At 36.2% G+C, this 20,487-nt stretch overlaps 1 protein-coding gene across 2 annotated transcripts in view; it reads left to right on the forward strand.

Annotated features, from left to right (window-relative positions):
* Positions 1 to 20,487, forward strand: part of mdga1 (MAM domain containing glycosylphosphatidylinositol anchor 1) — a 190,600-nt gene that overhangs the window by 55,949 nt on the left and 114,164 nt on the right. The window lies entirely within an intron of this gene.

Genomic DNA, 20,487 nt, shown 5'->3' on the forward strand with positions numbered 1-20,487 from the left:
TCTCTTACCCATTCGTTCTTTCGCCAGTCAGGATTATCAGCAAGCTTTGATTAGCTCTCTGCTCCTCTCTCTTCAAGAAATCCCACGTTTTCAGATCTCTACTTATTAGTTTTGCTGAATATTAGTGTTGGGCTTGAATTTGAGCTGATGTGATGATGAAAATGAAGCAGGGCCAGAGGTCTTATCCAGCTGCTGATGTTGGCATGGGCTCTTCTTTCTTTAATCTGGCAGATTTAAGTCTGTTTACACAGAGTTGCTGTTTTCAGGCAAGTGCTGTTTGGTAAAATGTGCTGATAATGGGAAAAGACTGCATGCCACGTGGATACATTTTATGATTAGCAGTCACAGAAAAATATGGTTTGTGTTAAATGCGCTCTTCTATTAAAGTGACACGAACTGAACTCTACTGAGCCACGATGCAAACTGGCTCTCCTGAGTTTGTTATCCGGTTAATGATACTGTCACCATATGTAGCTTACCCCAATGCAAACCGTTTCCATGAGAAGAAGCAACTTTGGAGCTGAGGACATGTTTGTGACTTAGAGGTCACGGGTGTAATTTCTGCAAACAACTGGTTGGTTGGATGAATGTGTTCTGTACTGTAAACAATTGATTTATTTTATACGCCTTCAGCAAAGCTGAGTGTGCTTCAGCATCGGTGGATTCTTAATATATAACATTGGGGGGGAAAAGTAAGCTGTAAAAACCCACGCACCAGATCAGGTTAATAAACAGTTCATTTATGGAAATCCACTGCAATTCACAGTTAAATTCCCTTTGCCTTAATTTTAGATGTGCTCATGATACAGCCAGCTAATTAAACTAAAAAAATAAAAAAGACAGATGTCGGAAATCGGGCCCAATCACGTAGTTTGCAGAGATCCAATATGTATTTTATTCTTATGATCAATATTAAATATTTCAAGTTTATTACAACAGATAAATACTCTACTAGAAGTCTGCATACCATGAATAGATCACAACATTTTATTGACGTAAAGTGCAACAGAATAAGGCACTAGTTTGAGCAAGAAGTGCACAACAAGTTTGCTAAGTTTGCAAAGATATTCAAGATGTTCACACACATTTAAACTTCCGGGCTCGATAACGCTTTTAACCTCCTAAGACCTGGCGTCTACATTCGTGGACATCACTTTTTGGGTTATATTACCACAGTAGTTAATTCTGGTTAATTGGGGCATTGTGACTCAATGTGTCTTTGGTTAGCTCAAATAGTAGCTGGGGTTAATAAACGGTTTCAACTGAAAGCAAGTGTGTCAATCGTTTTGTCTTGACTTAAACAACGAACTGCAATGGCATTTCAAAAAGATGTTTTTCTTTTTAATACAAATGGCTCTCCCTGTGTTGCCGATGGAGAGACGACTGTGAGACAGCTACTAAGGGACCGACTATAATGTGCAAGTTTTGGGAAAAAGTGATTTAAAAATCTGTACTCTCACAGAACCAACCCAAACTAATCAATGTTTATTTTTTTTATTTATTTTTTTTTGTTCCAATGAAATGAGGTAGTTATAAATACTCGATGGTATAACAACAATGTAACAAAACAAAAGAAAGTACCGGGTAATTGCTCCTTTTCTTAAGAATTTTTAATGGAGATATGAATCACATATGATCAAAAATGTTCAATAGGTGCTAAAAGCTACAGTCACCAAACTTTTCCACAGGACTAATGATCACCTATTTTTACTAGGTATTAGTGATTACTTTTTCAAGTTGATAGTTGCAATATTTTGCTCGATTGTTAAAGCTACTTCACAGAAGTTTAAGTGTTAAATGACGATAGAAAGTTAATAAAAATGGAACCAGGACTCCGTATCAGCAGATAAAGGAAGTGACTGGGAATCGGATTGGGGCCAAAATCATACAGGGACTGTAACCGAAAACACAAAGGAAACCGTCATATGAGATCACATTCTTGCACTCAAAGCAGCATGCTATCCTCTGACCCTGGGCACATCTGCTTTTCTGCATTGAACTACAAAAAAACATTTTTAAACCAAATGATGTGTGTGTAATCGTGCAGGGGTTAGTGTGTGTTAGCCTGCTTTAGCATCCAGCACTTTATAGAAAATAAACTGAGGTGACTCTGGAGGGGTTGTGTGCCTTGTGTGTATTTTTGTGGGAATGTGTGAGGTGAGAAAAGTGGTGTTCCTCACGGATGCATGTCTACTGGCATCACATCAGCATGAATAAATCAGTGCCTGTGTCTAAGTTTTCTTCTTTTTATGTTTACACAAAGAAAGACTGTGCTTGTGCATGAATGTGTGTGTGCATGTACGTGTATGAATATGCGCTTGTATGGAAGAAGCAGTTCCTGCTTGTCATGTGGCTCTGCAGAAGCAAAACAATCACATCTAATTTTCTTTTGTTGACCTAACCTGCCTATAATCGTGCCTGTTGTTCCATAGCTCTCTCATTTGATCATTTGTCTCTTTCTCTCCATTCTGCTCTCTTCGACCAGCATGCACACACAAAACACATCCAGTGTACAACACACAGCCTTGAAGAAATAAAACACAACATAAAATAAATAAACCTATGCTAATAATGCTACCACAAGAAGAAAAGAAGAAATATATAGAAATTAGTTCATTTATATATATAGATATAGATATAGATATAGAGATATAGATATAGATATAGATATATATTTTTAATCTAACAAAAGAAAACTAAGACCACAGCCATTTTTACAGGAAAATCTAAGTGAGGTCCTCGAAATTGTGACCCTTGACCTCCTCTCTGTCAATTAAAGATTTTTTTCCTGGGCTCCATTCCTTCTCCACAAAAATACATTTTTCTTGATGTGATCAGAACCATGGCTACTTATGGTTTTGCTATGCTTTATAAAGACCTTTTTTTTATACACCCTGGACTGAAAGGAAAAACTTTAAAACCAAATTCATTCTCTAATATTAAAGAGTTTGATAAAGTAGCTCTCTTGACTAAAACTGAATGTATTTTCTACTCCGCAAAACCCACAATGCTCAATGGGATGAAACAGAATATAGAAGAAAATAGCAAATGAAGAAGTGATAAAATCATCAATTTGAAAGATATTGATAATACGTACAAGCAAGTAAAAATGGGAATAAATGCCCGAACCTAGCTTTATAGGAAATAAGACCACCAATTCTGCATCCACACATGCTTCCAGCAAACCTGCATTCTGTAAACCATATAATCGATAATAATAAGCACAACCCAAAGCAGAATGTTTGTTTAAATCACTTTGTTAACATCTTGTGGTCAGTGGTTTCAAATGAAGTAGTGAGGTCTAAAAGAAGTCAATTGTTTATGTGATGTTATTTTAGGGCAGGTGTAAAGGTGTACAGTAAAGTCAATTATTTTAACATCTCTTTTTATGGGATCAAACAGTATTCTTAAATCGTTTAAGTTAAGCCAGACTTTTTTTCTTCACCTTGGGACGATGCACTGTTTAATCTTGCTTGGATTTTTGGTCAACTAGTCTGCAATAAAAAAAAAAAAAAAAAAAAAAAAAAAAAGTCTTGTTTTCTCCCATAAGCAGAGAGAATTGGGTAGCTTGAGTCCTGCTCAGGTCCTTTTTGTTGCTGTAATCGCTTTAAATTCTTATCAGATTTACTGAGACTGCATTTGTTTTCAGATTTTGCAGCATTTGTTTCAAGTTGTGAGCTATAACAGGAACTTGTAAAATTCAAGGCTCTGAGCTTTATTGGAACAATGTTGTCAGTACACAAGTGTAGATTGGCAGCTGATTGATGTAGTCGTGTCAGCATAAGATTTCTGACCATCAACAGTTATTTCATATGGGAAATTAAAAAAAGAAGCTTGATTATAGTTTTTAACTAAACCTCGTTTTGCTAATGATAAAATACTTTATTTGTCTTTTAAAATTAGAATCAGTGAAGATTTTGTTTTCAAGTTAAAAAGCAATTACAAAATGATCAAACAAAAGAGGGTTATGCGAGAACAGAGCCAGATGCTCAGATTCTACACCATATGTCAAAAGAAGATCAGAAGTATTATAATAGCACAGAGGCAGTTATCTTCCACCTGCTCAGTTTGTTGACATAAAAATGTTAACATTTTTTTATATTTTCCAATGAAAATTTTAACCTTAGCTAACTCAATAAAATACATTTTTAAAAAGTTCATCTGAGTTCTATTGTTAAATACATTTAAGAGGCTGACAGTTTTGATATAGTTAAAAGTCATATTAACAAAGTACACAAGATGAGGGAATCAGTTTTAGTAGATTTTCTTCATGGTATTTTGTAGGAAAGCCTGCTCATTCCCTTATTAGATGTGTCCACATTTGTAAGGAATTTGTTTTTGTGAAAGAAGTACCGGTATGTTGGTGGTGTCACAGAGGAATGGTTAAATCTTTAAATTGTATCCAGTCCCAAATTCTTAAGGTATTCCCTCATAGACCCAGCTTTGGTGGGTGAGTTTCCATTTTTTAAGAATAGACCCAGAATATCTGGGATCCAGTCCACCTGAAGGCCTCATCAGCCCCAGATGAGAGGAGGTTTTGAGTCCATAAGTGGATCAGGACAATTTAGGAGATGCCCTCAAGTTTCTCTAAGCAATTAAACCACTGGTCGTAATGGCTGCCAGGTGCTGGTTTAAGTTGAAACCAACTCTACACTTTGGGTAACCTATCAGGCTCCAGTCACCCAAGGCGTTTGTGAGTTAGAGTGTAAATGCAATGACAAGACAGTTGGGGAATTGCGCCCCTGCCTAAAATGTGCCGGCCGTGGTGCAGCTGTAGGCCGATCGTCCTCTGATCGGAAGATTGCAGGTACGATTGCCGCCCTGCCCGACCATGTGTCGAAATGTCCTTGGGCAAGACGCTGAACCCCACCTTGCCTCTTGTGGAAGGTTGGTGCCAGTGTTCAACAGTGGAGCTGCCACCAGTGTGTGAATGTGTGTGTGAATGGGTGAATGGGTTTGTAAAGTGCTTTGGGCCTTTGAGGAAATTAGAAAGCGCTATACAAGTATATGCCATTTACCAATGCTGACTGGTCTCGGACTTTTGTCATGGCTGTGGGTGTAGATGCTCAGGATCCTACTTACCTTATGAAGAGAAAGGCACTAGAAATAAGGTGCAGATACCCGCGGCCAGTTACAGGCCACCATAATTTGAGATAGGGAAATTGACAGTGGATCACCAGCAGCTACTCTTCATTGTCCATTGTGTGTTCATGTGTGTGTAAAGATGTTACTTTATCAGTGCAGCATAACATCCTACTCATCTTCCTCACACTTTGACTCTAAAACAAAACTGCTGCAGGCAGAATCTGGACTAACAGTCCATTCCTCCACATCTCCAGGTTCCACCAATGCAGATGGATTAAATGCAGCCTGGTTCACACTTGCTGTGCATACAGCAGTGAACCATCCAACAAATCTGCAAATCTGTAGAAGGCAAATAGTTAAGGAATTGGCTTTGTTGGTATGATCTTCTAGGGATACCCACTTTCAGCCTTTCTTTAAAGGGCCTAAACCATGCTATTCTTAAGCCTTTTATAGTAAACAGTATCCATGAATACGAGACTATTTTACCTTTGGCACACAAAAAAAACACATTTTTTAAATTAAATATTAGTCATTTTTCTGAGTTATTTTCCAACCCGGAAGTAAGATAACTCCATCTCTGAGGCTCCGCCTTCTGCTCCTTGTGGGTGCCGCCCATTTCATGACATCAACCTAGAGCCGGCCTCGGCAGCGTGTCTCAGACAAAACCAAAAGAAATACAGAAAAATGTGTAATAAGATGAACAACAAGATTAGAAACCTCAACAATAAAATGAGGCAGATGAATAAATGTCATTAAACTCCTCTTTAAAGACAAAAAAAGTAAGGCACAGCAGCAGTTAGGGACTACGAAGCAGACAAGCACAAATTCATCGAACATCTGAGGTAAGAAGAGATATGTAGGTGACTGCAAATGATAAAGAACGCGATGAAGATAGACCACCTTGAAAACCTTATATTCTTATTGTCAGACAAACAACATCCAACCTTTCGCAAAGATGGACGCGCATAATGTGCATAGAAAAAGGAAGTGTTTTTGCCGATCACTGATAACTCTGTAGAGAAAGTGTGTGTGTTGGCCTGGGGGTGGTGCTGTCGGTGCAGACTCTCCCTGGAAGGGGCTGTTTAAACTGGTTTACGTCAGCATGTTTTAAGAGGAATACTCAAAAATGCGTGAATGAATCAAGATACCACTTTGAGGTTTCTTTTTGTAAGGAATGAACATGTAAAAGCTCAAAGTTGAATTTGCAAGATATAGGTAACATCCATGGTTCTACGGAATTTGGTTTTTACCTCTCAAGCTCCTTCCAAGCAATCTTGATTTTTTTTTTTTCACCAAGCGCGACCTGAGTCTTGAAACAGATGCCTACCTGCCACAGAAACTGGGGGCTGCACAAGTCCAAAACAAAAGTAAACTGCACCAAGGATATTAGACAATTTCTTTCTGTGATGAAATCTGCATACTAGAATCTAATCCCACAAATGTATGTCCCTTACAAACTGAATTTCTCAAGATTTTTAATGATATGAATTGTTGCCTTTCAAAGAGAATTATTAAAACAAAACATCTTCATCCAAAAACAAATATGTGAAAAACTGGTCTGTAAAATTTTAATACTAAAATCACGAAAGTTGCCTTTTGAAATGGCTCTTTGTGACCTTAACTGTAAAAAAGACTGTCCGTTACTGAGACTAAACCTCTTTCTTTTACTTTGTTCTTTCATATATTCTTTACATTAATATAGGTTAACTTACTAGAAATCCTCATTTGTTTTAAAGAAAGAAAGAAATAGATGATAAATACATAAAAATACATATAAAAAACAAAACAATCTATAGCAATGACAGCCCATATGGCTGGAGGATCATCGTAAAAGAAATATTTTCAACTGCCTTTTTAATCAGTCAGGAGAGTCGGCTACACAGAAATCCACAAGCCACTGACTGAAAACACAGATCCCCTGGGCTTCATAATGGCTTTTAGGAGCTACAAATACATTTTGACCCCATGTCCTTAAACCACAAGAGGATCTGTAGAGGGTCAACAGGTCAGATATGTATTTGGGAGCTTGACCATCAAGAGCTCTAAAAGTGAGGAAAAGAATTTGATGGTTGATTCTACAAATCAATAGGCAGCCAGTGAGGTGAATGTAAAACCAGTGTAATGTGGCCTCCTTTGCTGGTTCCTGCTTAGGTCTTTTCAACCTCTTCTTCTTCTTTCTCTTTCGGCTTTTCCCATCAGGGGTCGCCACAGCGAATCATCCTTTCCACCTCACTCTATCTTAGGTCTTTTCAACCTAAGAAAGAAATTAAAGCATACATCATTCCCCAATCAAAACAAGAAATTGTTCCTCAATTAAGAGAGGATAAAGACATGTCAAAACAATACATCCCTCAGGATGATCTCTGCACTCAGACTGATCAAAGACATCATCAAGGTTCCTAAAACCTGACTGAAGAAAGGAGTTCAAGGAATGGATCTATGGAACTATCATGTCAGGGGCAAATATGAGTTAATCTTTTTCAGGTTTAGTTAATTGTCGCCTAAAGGTTTATTGGTACTCACCAAAGAATTGAGTAAGTTGGAAATCAAATGAAATGTTAACATTTTTAAAAGAATAAACAAAACAAAACATATCATCTGCATGGATCTTGAGCTTTTTTTTTTTTTTTAAGAAAAACCTCAAGACCCATCTTTTTGACCTGGCTTTCATATAATTGTATTATTTTTAATAGTTTTATATATTTTGTATTTATTCATCTATCCATTTTATCGTTATAATTTTACACATGACTAAATATAGTTTATTTTAATATTCCTTATTTTAGGTTTTATTTTTTAATTGTTTATTGATTTTATTTGATTTTATTATGGTTTATTTTTAGTTTTATTTTCAGAGCTTCCCCTGTTGGATCCTCTCCCTCTGGGTCAGCATGCTGTCCAGCCGCTGCGGCTCTAGATGGGGATCTGCATCGCCACCTCGCTGTGGTGTCGCTGGGTCCCCGCCTGCCATGGCTGGCTATGCAGCTGTCCACAGAGAGGGGAGGTCCCAACTACTAACCACCAACAAATGTTTTCATCCTCAGCCTCTTTCCCAGTGGTTATCTCCATCAGTTAAGAGGATGGGAAGTGTGAAATAAGGCTAGGGGTTCTGTTTTTATTTCGGTTTTGCTTGTTTTTATATTTGTTTTCTCACTTTGTGTTATGTCATATAAAAAATTGCTATATAAATAAAGATTGATTTCTTGTTAAGTGATGAGATATAAGCCTAAAATGCATGATAGTTTGGTTGTGAATAGTAAAATAAAAAACAGGGATCCTAAGACTTAACCTTGTGGCACTAAATGAAAATTGTTAAATCTAATAAGATTTTGGCTATAACAAGAAATGTGTTTTTTCCTGCTCCAACAGGAACACCACTGGAAATCAACATTGTAAATGTTTTTTTTAAACAATTACAGCCTTAAAGTAATCTAATAGCTGAACTAAAGAAACTAAATTATATTGCTATAAATTATAATTTACACTGCACTATTTATTAATCTTACTACATATGTCTTGCTTATGTTCCACAGCTAGTCAGCAGCCATAGGCTTTGCATCCATAGTTTCTCTTGACATAAAATGAGGTAAAGTTGAGGCGCATTGATGGTGGAACAAACATTGAGGATGCTGACCTCTGTTCCAGTGCATACTGCCTGACTAGCACTTTGCGGCATTCTGCATTGGTCCCACTGGGCTTACTGAGTTTCTGCTGCACTCCACATGCTGCATTGATGACCTGATCTGCCTCAGTCCAGTGTCTCCTTCAGCTGTCTTTACAGCTTTCAGTACCTCATCCTTTTCAAAGATAACAAAAAAACAAAGTTGTGATTAGTCAAAGTGGACTTTTTTTGTTTGATATTTTGTAAGTTTATGAACCCATTTTCTTATGGGTTTTCTTGTTATTCTTTTAAGTTTCAGATTTTCAATTGAAACCAGGACCGTGAGAATCAAAAAATCAGTTTATTTTGTTGTATAAACCTAAAGTGGCCTATATCTATCGTACAGAACCTCTTGATTTTTGCCCACTGTGGTGCAAAGATTGTCAGTATAAACCAACACTGTTTCTATAACTGGTTTATTTATTTATTGGTTTATTTGCTCATTTTTAATTCATCTGTATGAGTTATTACATTACTTTTGAAAACTCTTGGGTTTGAAGTGGGGATAGGTTAACATCTGACAATAAGAATATAAGGTTTTCAAGTTGGTCCATCTTCATCGCGTTCTTTATCATTTGCAGTCACCTACATATCTCTTCTTACGTCAGATGTTCAATGACTTTGTGCTTGTCTGCTTCATGGTCCCTAACTGCTGCTGTGTCTTACTTGTTGTGTCCTCGAAGAGGAGTTTAATGACATTTATTCATCTGCCTCATTTTATTGCTGTGGTTTCTAATCTTATTACATGTTTCTATTTTTTTTTTTTTTTTTTGGTTTTGTCTCTTTCCTGTCTTCTCAAGCCTTAACTGGTCATGGCAGACGGTCGCCCTTACTGAATCTGGTAATACTGGATATTTCTTCCCAATCTTCCACTAAAAAGATTAATTGAGAGTTAGTTTTTTTCTCCTCCATTGTTGTTTTTAAAGTGGATTACACTGAAAACTCTGTTAGAATTTGTTGGTATTTCCACCGCTCCCACTACATGCAACAAGAGTTGTGCATAGGGCACCAAGTGGCAATGTGGCACCAGCTCATGCCTTTTGCACCAAAAGAAATTGCTGATGGCATCTAAATGGTAAACAGCAGTGCTGTCTGTTTATATAGGCTATTGGTACACAATTAAGGCGCTTATAGGAATTATTTAGACCAAATTGAATGATAAAAATTAAAGCTTTGTGTCATGATTTGTTCGTTTTGGTACTGCAATTGTTGACAATCTTGGTTGTGAACTGGTGTTTTATGAATGAACTTAATTGAAGTGAACATCAATTCACACAGGGATTCGGAGAGAAAATGCATGGCAACAGATTTAAGACTATATTGAAAAGGTAGCTTTGTCAGCGTGTATAGAGGTTATTCTTTATTTGTTGTAGAATCATTTTCACAAATGATTAAGGAAAGTCATATGCTATTTAGATTTATCTGATTATGTAACCAAAGGATTATAGTTTATAAAACCAGCATTAATTAGGTAACATTCGTTTTCCTGTTCCAAGTCTGCATAAATGCAGGGTCGTTGGGGCTTCCGTCAAACCAACGCCAAACCCAATATGTGAATGAAAAGATGATTTGATGTTGCAACCCCTACAAGGAGCAGCTGAAATTCAAAGCAAAGAAGACAGTCTATAGGATTAGAGTTAGCTGTTGGCTCTCTAACACATTCACTTTCTTTAAAACTTTTCTACAATGCATCTATTGACTCCCAGCTCCTCACAGCATGTGTGTAGCTGTCAAACATGTAGCAAAGTGACTGTCAGCATGTACTGTTCTAAACACTGGGCAACAGTGAATGGAATTTTAATCTGCAGAGCGCTAAAGGCAGCATGTATCTCATCCATCATGCATTTCAATTTTACTTTTTACATATTAATTTCAGCTGTTTTTCTTATCTTATCATTTTCTTATCATTTTAATGCACTTTTAGCAGACAGAGTGCTGTGTTATTTAAGCAGAAACATTACTTAGCACATTATAATGGCTGGGTGGTGTGGTTGGCTCTCTAATCCTCCTTACATTGTGGGTGATTTTATGACATTCTTTGTTCAGGAATGTCCGTCCATTCATCCATTTATTTATCCATCCATCCATCCCTCTCTGTCTTCTGGAGTCAATCTCAACTGGTGTGCAAGAACATATCTGTGATCAGAATTTTAATATGATTGCAAAAGATTAAAAATAAAGAGATGATGCTTAGACATTTTTCTCAAGCTTTGTCAAACTATTTGAAAGATTACTTAAGATTTTTTAGTTCGAACAGCTCCAAAGGGATTTTGCAGCTCATTCCAAGCAGAAAAAAGCAAAATATCGAAAAGCCATCCATACCAAGTCCTTGAAATACATAAAAAAAAGAAAAACTAGACTTACAATAAATGTTCAAGCATTGCATGTTCACGCACTTCCATAAAAATGACTGTAACCCTGCAGATTCTGTGAATGAAGGCAAAGGTCATTTTTATACTTAAAAGACCAACTCTAAAGATTTTCTTGGAAAATACTATATTTTCAATAAATTGCACTTTAGCCAAACTAATTGTATAGTTATTTGAAAAAAATATAAATATGTGAGGAACAAATCTATAGAATCTCCTTTTAAAAATTCAAATTTAAATTTTTATTTCTGAAGCATCTTTCACGTAACTAAAAAAAAAAACAGCTCAAGGTGTTGTACATAAAAAATAAACAAGAACACAAAAACACCAACTGCTGCTGCTAGTTTAAATTAAAGCTTCATTAGTAGGATTAATAACAAATGAAAACCTTGTAAGATAAACTTCATGTGCAACAAAAACGGAGCCTCAAGAAATGAATCCTATTTCAGAGGTTTCCTCACAGTGGTTTGGCAACACGCCTCCACGCCACTTTTCATCTTTTTTGTTTACACTTCTAATTCTATAAAGAGAAAAAGAGGAAGAGAATCACAGCTGAAGTATTTGTAAAGTCTATTTCCTTCCAACCCTCAATGAGAAAGTTTGTTCTGGCTTCTGGGCGTTGGCAGATATGCAAGTTACTCAAGTGTTCTGGCGGTTTTGTTATCATTTATGGATGTACTCCATTCCAGCATGAAAGCTCTCATATTGCTCTCTTGTAAAAGAAAGAATACACCAACAAATTTGTGTTAATGACATTTTTATATATTTATTGATAAACATACCCCCTGTGAGGCAAACCTCACAGACTCTTTTAAAAACTTTAGAGCTTTATATTTTATTGAACAGATGAGCTGTTTGAGAGCATCAAAGTCTTTTATCTGTCCCTGGTTTCTGGCTGTGGGGGGAGCTGCTCGTGTCCCACATTCTAATGGGTCTATTTAAGATCACAGGAATACGATGCATGAGTTCTGATTGACACTGACTTTCTCTACATTTTCAGTCCAAATGCATTACTGCTGAAGACTTTAATATCATGTAGCCTTTTTTGAATGCAAACAGCTGTAAAAAAAAATGGGAATCAGTGCCATTAAGTAGTGAAGTGATGAGAGTAGATATCCATGTCTGTTAGCTTGTCTCACAAGAACATTTTATGCAGTTTTGGGTGAGCCAACTTGTGAAACAGCTGCTTTGCTTTGGAGAAGTCAAATCCAAGATTTATCCAAGCTTGACACAGTTCTAAGTGATCAAAAGATTTAGGTGGAGACCTGATTAAACAAAATGGTAGGTATTCATTTGCCAGCAGAGAAAAAAGTTCAGATATTTGTTCCATTAACCCTTTTTTTCTTTTCCAATACTTGATGACATTCATCTGATACACTGTCAGAATACAAATGAAAATCTGAGAGTCAAAGTAAGAAACTCTACATCTGTCTAAAATATGGTCAAAATCATACATCATAATCATAAATGATAAAAACAAGAACTAATTCAAGAACTAAACATGCTAAACACTAACAACTTCAATACTGAAAAAGAAAAGGAAAACACATGGAACTTATCATTTATCTAATATTATGCTGTATTCATTTTATCCATCCATCCATCCATCCATCCATCCATCCATCCATCCATCCATCCATCCATCCATCCATCCATCCATCCATCCATCCATCCATCCCTATTCTCTTCTAGCAATGACATCATTAGACAGGCTGGAGCCCATGCCAGCCTTATCCCATTGAATAAGGATCACATCCTGGACTCCTCAACAGTCCATCACAGAGCCACATGCTAATGTACAACCACACATGGACTCACACTCACTTTTAAACAAATTACAGAGCTTCTCTTTCAGAGTGATTTGATGCTTGATCTTCTCAAAGTCAGGCATTAAAAAAAGTAAAAAAAAAGAATTATTTTGTTATAGTGTTATAGTGGTCACTCCCTAGTTTTGTAGCTTAAGCTAAGTCCTGGAGCAGCAGGCATTTTATTTAACAAAACACTGTACCCTCTCTCATAAATCTTTCTTTAGTTACACACTCATGGACAGTGCACGCACACACACAAATGTCTTCTTCAAGAACACAATTGGGGAGTAAATGCTTTTTTCTGAAAGTGATTCCTACCTCCTTATTATTTATTCATGGGGCTTCTGGTCATTGCAACCTTGAGGCTTGTGAGACCTGCACAAGTGTGTACATTGGGTTTCTATACAAAGGAAAGGTGAAGAATGCTATTGGTGGGAAAAATGGTAAGCCACAGCAAAGAAAAAAAAAGATGTGGGGAAGAGAGGGGACATGGAAGAGGGAGATGGGGGCTGTGGTCTGGAATGCTGGTTTTGGATTTCCGTCCTTGAGGGTGAAGTGGAGGGCGATCGATAGTGAGGATGAGAGCAGGGCTGATCGGGTGGCAGCACGAGGCTGTGCAGGCACTCAACGGGAACAAAACCCAAATGCAAACAAGGTCATCGCTGGATGCAGAGGATGGGGAGACTGCCAAAAGTGGAGGCTGAAAGCAAATGTTTCATATAAGTCGAAGTTTAAAAAAACATTTCAGATGATTAGTAAATGCTGTTTGAACTGACTAAAATTCAAAACAATAACATTTCAAAAATTAACTTATGTCGACCTGATAATCTGACTGTAAGAAATGATTTGTAAAGACAAAAAAAGAAAACCTGAAGAAATGAGCAGGTTTTGATTGCTTTGATGATTCTCCTTTGACAATCTCCAGAGGAACTGCTTCAAAACGAATTAGATGTATCGGTAGATATACTCTGTGAGTGAAAAATGGAGATGCTGTCATAATCTGCTGTCATAAAACATCTAAAAGTTATATATGTCTAAAAACTTGCTAAAGAGACATTGATATGTACCAATCACTGAACAGATATAGGGACTTGAGAATGGAGGGAAAACAAACAAATCTAACCATAATTCTGGAAAATGTGGATTGTTGATGCAAAATGCTTCAGAAGATCAATCTGTCCTAAGTGTGTCTGAGTCTAAATTGTGTATGGGGCACTGATGATGAGAAGCCCATTAGGTTTCAGTTTAGATTATGAAGGTGTGACAATAAAAGTTGATGGTTATAATAAAAACTTTTAGGTTCAACAGTTTTGTTCATAGAGTACCTCACTATAACAATGACCCTAAATCACACATTAACAAACAAAAAGTACAATCATGTGAAAATCTACAATGATATATTTTCTAAAAGCATGCTCCTTTAATCTTGACTTCTTTCACTTAAAAACGTATAAAAAGCGTGTTAATCCTATGGGGTCCAGATGACCCTATCCTTACATTGACCTGTTATTCCTGCCATGACAAAGGTGGATAAAAGTTGAGAGGATTTCATGTAATCCATGGACACCAGTGAGGATCACAAATCATTGAAGAAAAAAGGTTTATTGCACTGTCTTGTGGGATCAAGATGACCCCACTGCCAATGTTAAAGTGCCTAGGATAGCACAAGGGTTAAACAATTAACATTAAGTGACCAGGCAGTTGAGCAGAAAAAAAAATACAAACAGAAGCTCACAAGAAGTTGTATCATCATGCTCAAACTTTAAATTGGGCTCAATTTCTTACTATTTGGAAACTTTTAAAGATCTGCATGCAATACATCTTCTGTCTACTTTTAATAACAAAGATGTATGAAAAAATAAACAAATTACATGACCATACTGCCTCTGTCCAGTTGAAAAATGACAAAATTAAAACATTCAATGATAAAACTTTTTTCATAAACAAGACTGCTTTTATGCTGCTGACATGTCTGGATAGAAAACTACCTGTGTGGAGTGTCTGCTGCCATAGAAACGCAATGTACTTTAGGCTGGCCCCTCGCTACAGCTAACAGTATTAAAGAAAGGGTCTGAATAGCTGGATGTATGTGTCTACAAAGTAACAGGAACACTGAACAGGGGGGTCGGGTCATGAACAGTAAACAATTTCGAGGGAAAAAGATGAATATATATATATATATATATATATGGGTTTTAAACTAATAATTAAAGTAATTTACCATATTTCAATTGAAGATATAAGTACAAACTATTACCATTGTTTTACCTTCTTTATTTCTTCTTTCTTCTTTAATTTAACCTGACATTTCATCTTTTAGTCTACTTTGCTTTATTTGAGTCAGTAACTGATCTCTATTTTGGTAGCAAACTTTAAATACCTCTTTTTTTTTTCTTTGTTTATTTTTTAGTTCTGAACAAATAACAAATATATTGTGTATATATTGTGTTCGTTCAAACCACATTCATGTCAAGACCAGGGGGGAAAAGAGAAGACTAAGATCAGCAAAACGTCTAGTCGGCTTCATCATTGGATCGTGGTGCCACAGATGAGATGTGTTGCAATCAAAACATTTCCTAAAGTTATTTCAATTTACATTAATGCCTTTATCTACATTCCTCAAAAAAGATGTATCAAACAATCCTTTTACAGGGGGATTTATTTTTCTTTACCGGATACCTTGCATTATTTAAAAAGTATCTGTGAAGACTAAAGCCTTTGGTTTTATTTTATTTGTTTGATATAAGTTATCCTTTTTTTTTGGTTCATGTTATGTTATAATATGTGTTTTGTTTTTTACAAAACCCAGTGAGTCTCACCTGGTTTCCTTATTGTCTTCAGTTAAGTCAAACATTCTCTGTAAATTCAAGGGTTTGGTTTAGTTCAGGTTTGTCAGGTCAGGTTTGTAACCCTTTAAGTTTTCCCCCTTTGTTCTCAACTTTGTCATCTTTAAGTTTATTTATTTAAGTCCACCTATATTTTTATTTATATATTTATTTATTTAAAAAAAAATGTAAATGTTCTCCAAGGTCCTTTATTTATGATTATGCAGTTTTTAGCTAAAATCAGTTCTGCAGAATGGCAGGAGTTCATCAGAAATTCTCCTCCAGGTTGTGGACGGGGCTGTTGGAATAAAAGTAACCTTCCGCTGATATCCCATCATCCCTTTGTTTACAACCCCTACTGCTAGCTTATAGCCTCTCACAACCCCAGCTAATATTAGCAGTGCAACAAAATGGCAAACAATATCGGAGCAATCCAGCTGTACAGTTTTGAGCCAGATGCCAGCACAGATGAGGAAAATGAAGACGTTAATGAATCTACTTGTCTGCAAGTGGGTGCGCCAGAATCAAGCAGAGAAGAAAGGCTTTGGCCCGCCCATTTCAATTGCTACAACACAATTGAATTCAAATGGCAGGTTTTTATCTGCTCCTAATGCATCACAATTGAAATAAAGAAAAACTCAGAAATTGAGTTTTGTTCTTAAATTATTTTCTGTACGTCTTCCATTATGAAGAAAATGCTACAAGAACATGTTAAAAACACCCAAAACACCATTTTCTGTGGAGTGGTTATTGTTTCCGTCAGAAGCCCAGTATCCTGCACTGTGGATTCTACACCAGCATTTCTGATAGCAGTCATTTGAGCTACTAAAAAGGCAATTGCATTACTCATGCAAGTCATCATTTTTATTTTCTACCGATTTGTTTTTAAATTCCTCTCTGATGCTGACATCTTATTTAAACAGATGTATTCCTGTACTAGAACTCTTTGTCTCTTGGTAGACTGCATGTCATCCATGCATTGTCACACCGATGCAATGTAACGTAACCAATGTAGTCATCATTTCTAAAGTCAAGCGAGATGATCATTTCACAGGGTATTTATCACTTCAAGCCTCCACTGTCACCCACTATGTTGTTCTTCTATTGAACTTATGCATTTGTGTATATCTCAGATGTGAGTGTGTGTGTTTTGTGTGGTCTGCATCCATGCCAAGAAAAATTCCATGATAACAGGATTACCATCTTAATCCTACTCAAGGGAAGTGTGCCAGCTGGATGCGTAAGGCACTGTATCGTAAACTCTGTTGGCATTACATCAAGAAAAGAGTTAGCAAAATTGTAGAAGACAGTTCTAGGCAGCTTTGTAAGATGCACTATAAAGGATTCAAACACATCAGACAGCTGCTGTACAGAAGAGAAGAAGGCCTTGCAGGCAAGGCATTGTTTATGTTGACATCAGACAAACTTGATAAAAATTATGTGCATAGGATTTTTTCCTCACAATATAATACGTTAAGTTGTAACAAGTGTGTGTTAAGAAAATACATCTTGGAGCAAGTCACTTTGAGATCTACAGGAGTAAAGGAAACACATTTAATAAAATCATTTTTACCTAATGGAACTTATTTTTTAGCAATTCTAGGAAAAGGTTTTCATTGTTGAATGAAATATAATGTGAATAAACACAAAAGAGTAAAAACACATATCCAGTGGATATGTGTCTAAAAAAATTATTCTATTTCCAGATATTTAAAATAAACAAAAACAGCAAGTTGTGTTTTATATAATATGTTTTTTATATAATTTTGTACCACCAACCTCTGTTTGAATATGGAAATGCAGGGCCTCTTACCAGTGACCTAGTGGTAGAGTGTCCGCTCCATGGTTGAATCATACCAAAGACTCTTAAAATGGGACCCAATGCCCCCCTGCTTGACACTCGGCATTAAGAGGTTTGATTGGGAAGTTAAGCCACCAAATGGTTCCAGAGTACAGCTTGTCTGCGGCTCACCGTTTCCCCAGGGGATGGTTCAAATCCAGAAAACCAATTTCACACACCCAAGTGTATGACAACTAATGGGAGTTTCACTTTAATCATTATTCTACCATGAAAGTTTTGGGTGAATAGAAAGTAGCAGTGATGGATGAAATGTGGGGAATATCACCTTTTATTCAGGATAGTGAAGAAAATACACAAAACTGAATTTTGTAGTTCATCTGATACAAATCTCTGCTGCATGAGAAGCATCTTTATGCAGGTAATGAAATCACCCAAATGTGATTATAAAACTTCACTCTGAAAAGTTAATTGAAACTTTAGCCTTGATTTGTTACAGGTAAAAAGAGGCCAGTGATAAACCAAAGTATAATTTATCAAAACAGAACAGAAACTAGAGAAGAATGCAGCGTGAAATGGAAAGACCTGAGTTCCACTGAACAATCTGTACTTGCCATTCTAGGTTTAAATGTGGAAACTTGTGTATCACAGCCATGAAATCGTCAGTTACTGAAGGGTACTTAAGGCTTTGCCTTCCCCGTAATCCGCACATGTAATCACTTGAAATGCAATGCCATTTGGACATCATGCATTAAGTGTTGTGGCTCTGAGAGTGCAGAAACGGTAATGTACTGTTTGAGAATCAAAATAAAATAAAAATTGGCAATTATTTTGACAAAGCACAGAAGCACTCATAGAAAATTAACTACCTTGTTTATCTGCGGTCATTTTTCTACAAATAACCACAGTTTAAATTAGGGTTAATAGCCCTCTTCAGCCCTCATAGGAACACAGCAGCAGTTTGTTGGCTTAGTGTTTACTAACTTAGTCCTGCAATATTCGGTAACGCTTTCTTTTACAGTAAAGTACTTACAGTGTACTTAAGTGGTATTTACATGGTACTTATAGTGTAACTACTGGGTACTTTCAGGGTACTTACATGGTACTTTTTTATGGAATTTACTGGGTACTTACAGTGTGTTTACATGGTACTTTCTATGGGACTTTACTGGGTACTTACATGGTACTTTTTGTGTCTACTCTGTACTTACATGGTACTTACTGTGTATTTATATGGTACTATTTGGTTCATACCTATGTGGTACATACTGGGTATTTATAATATTCTTACTGGGTATTTACATGTTGTGCAAAGGTGTCTTTTATGGTACTTACCACATGTAAGAACAAGGTAAGTACAAATAAAGTACCTTGACCTTTAGGTCTGCACTCGCTGCACGTTTCATGGTATTTACCATGAATTTACCACAGAAACTACCCCTTAAGTACAGTGAAACTGTAACTGTAAAAGAAAGTCAGCCCTATTTCCACTCAACTACATGGTACTTTCATTACTAAATACTGGGTATGTTCACTTGAATAGTACTTGGTACTTACCCCTTAAGTACACTGAAACTGTAACTGTAAAAGAAAGTCAGACCTATTTCCACTCTATTACATGGTACTTTCAGTAGTAAATGCTGGGTATGTACACGTATTACCTTCCCGTACAGTGTACATGAACACACTTGGTCTTCTGTCCTCACCACATGAGACAATGCTAACCTGTTGGTAAGGGTAAAGTAACTACATTGTAAAAACATATTCTGGCCTGATTACTTCTTGTAACATGAGGCAAGTTTAAAGAGAAACAAGACAGCAGTGAAAACAACAATCTTTAATATGATACATGTCTGCAGCATACAAAGTGTCATCACAATGAAATATGTTTTAAGTACAAAAAAGTACAAAGGAGCATTCCAAAAAACACATTATTGGCCTGAGGGTTGTGCTTTTTGTCCATCAAAATTCTTTCAGCAGAGTTTGGTAACGGTGCAGGACTTCTTCAGGGTTTGTAACTGCAAGAAAATTCACAATATGAGCTCAAGTGAACATAAAAAGCATAACGACTTTGATAAAATACAAAATAAATTGTACTTATTTAATCATTTCTGTAATGAGTTTGATAAATTTCTGTGAATTCTTTATAGCTTTGACTGTAATGCTTGAAATTAATCAATTATCCTCATTTATGAACATGACAATAAATTATTCACAACTTTATATTTTAGTTACATAAACAAAAACAACAAAAAAGAAATCAAAGAAAAAAAATCAAAATTGCCATAAAAAAATCAAATTTGTTTAGACAAAGAATGACAAAAGCAATGTTTTAATTGGCAATTGCTGTGTGTATTTATTCTTTATAAATATTATTCGCACCTACAATTTGCATTAGCATGAAAAACATTGCAGTGTAAAAGAAAAGGAAAAATAATTGCCAAAAGGAAAAAAAAAAAAAGGAAAAAATAAATAAATAGGCAATTTCAAATTCAACACAGTTATTCACAAAAATATGTTTTAATTTTCAAACATTTACATTCACTGTTGGGTGGTATTGTTGTCTCTATCATATTTGAAAATAAATAAATAAATAAAAATAAAATAAAAACGGCGAAAGAAAAGAAAATGGGGAAACGGCATTTAAACTCTTCATTAATGTAAATAATATGTCCACTTGGTGGATTTAGCTTACTTTAGCTTACTCTCCTGTGGCTTCACGGATTCGTCTGGGATGTCTTCTTCACCATAGCTGATCTAAAGCGGTAAAAAGACGGAAGTACGTCATCATTATTTTAAATAAACGCCTTTCTTTGATTTTCCCAGAAAGACGTGCGCTCAGTCAAACGAGCACAGAACAACAGACTTTATCATTTAGGCTACGTGCTTGTTTTACAGGTGCCTCTCTCCTGGTAAGTAACAAAAATGTTTGTAGATTTTC

The sequence above is a fragment of the Oryzias latipes genome, chromosome 3 (assembly GCF_002234675.1).
Source record: "Oryzias latipes chromosome 3, ASM223467v1".
Taxonomy (NCBI): domain Eukaryota; kingdom Metazoa; phylum Chordata; class Actinopteri; order Beloniformes; family Adrianichthyidae; genus Oryzias; species Oryzias latipes.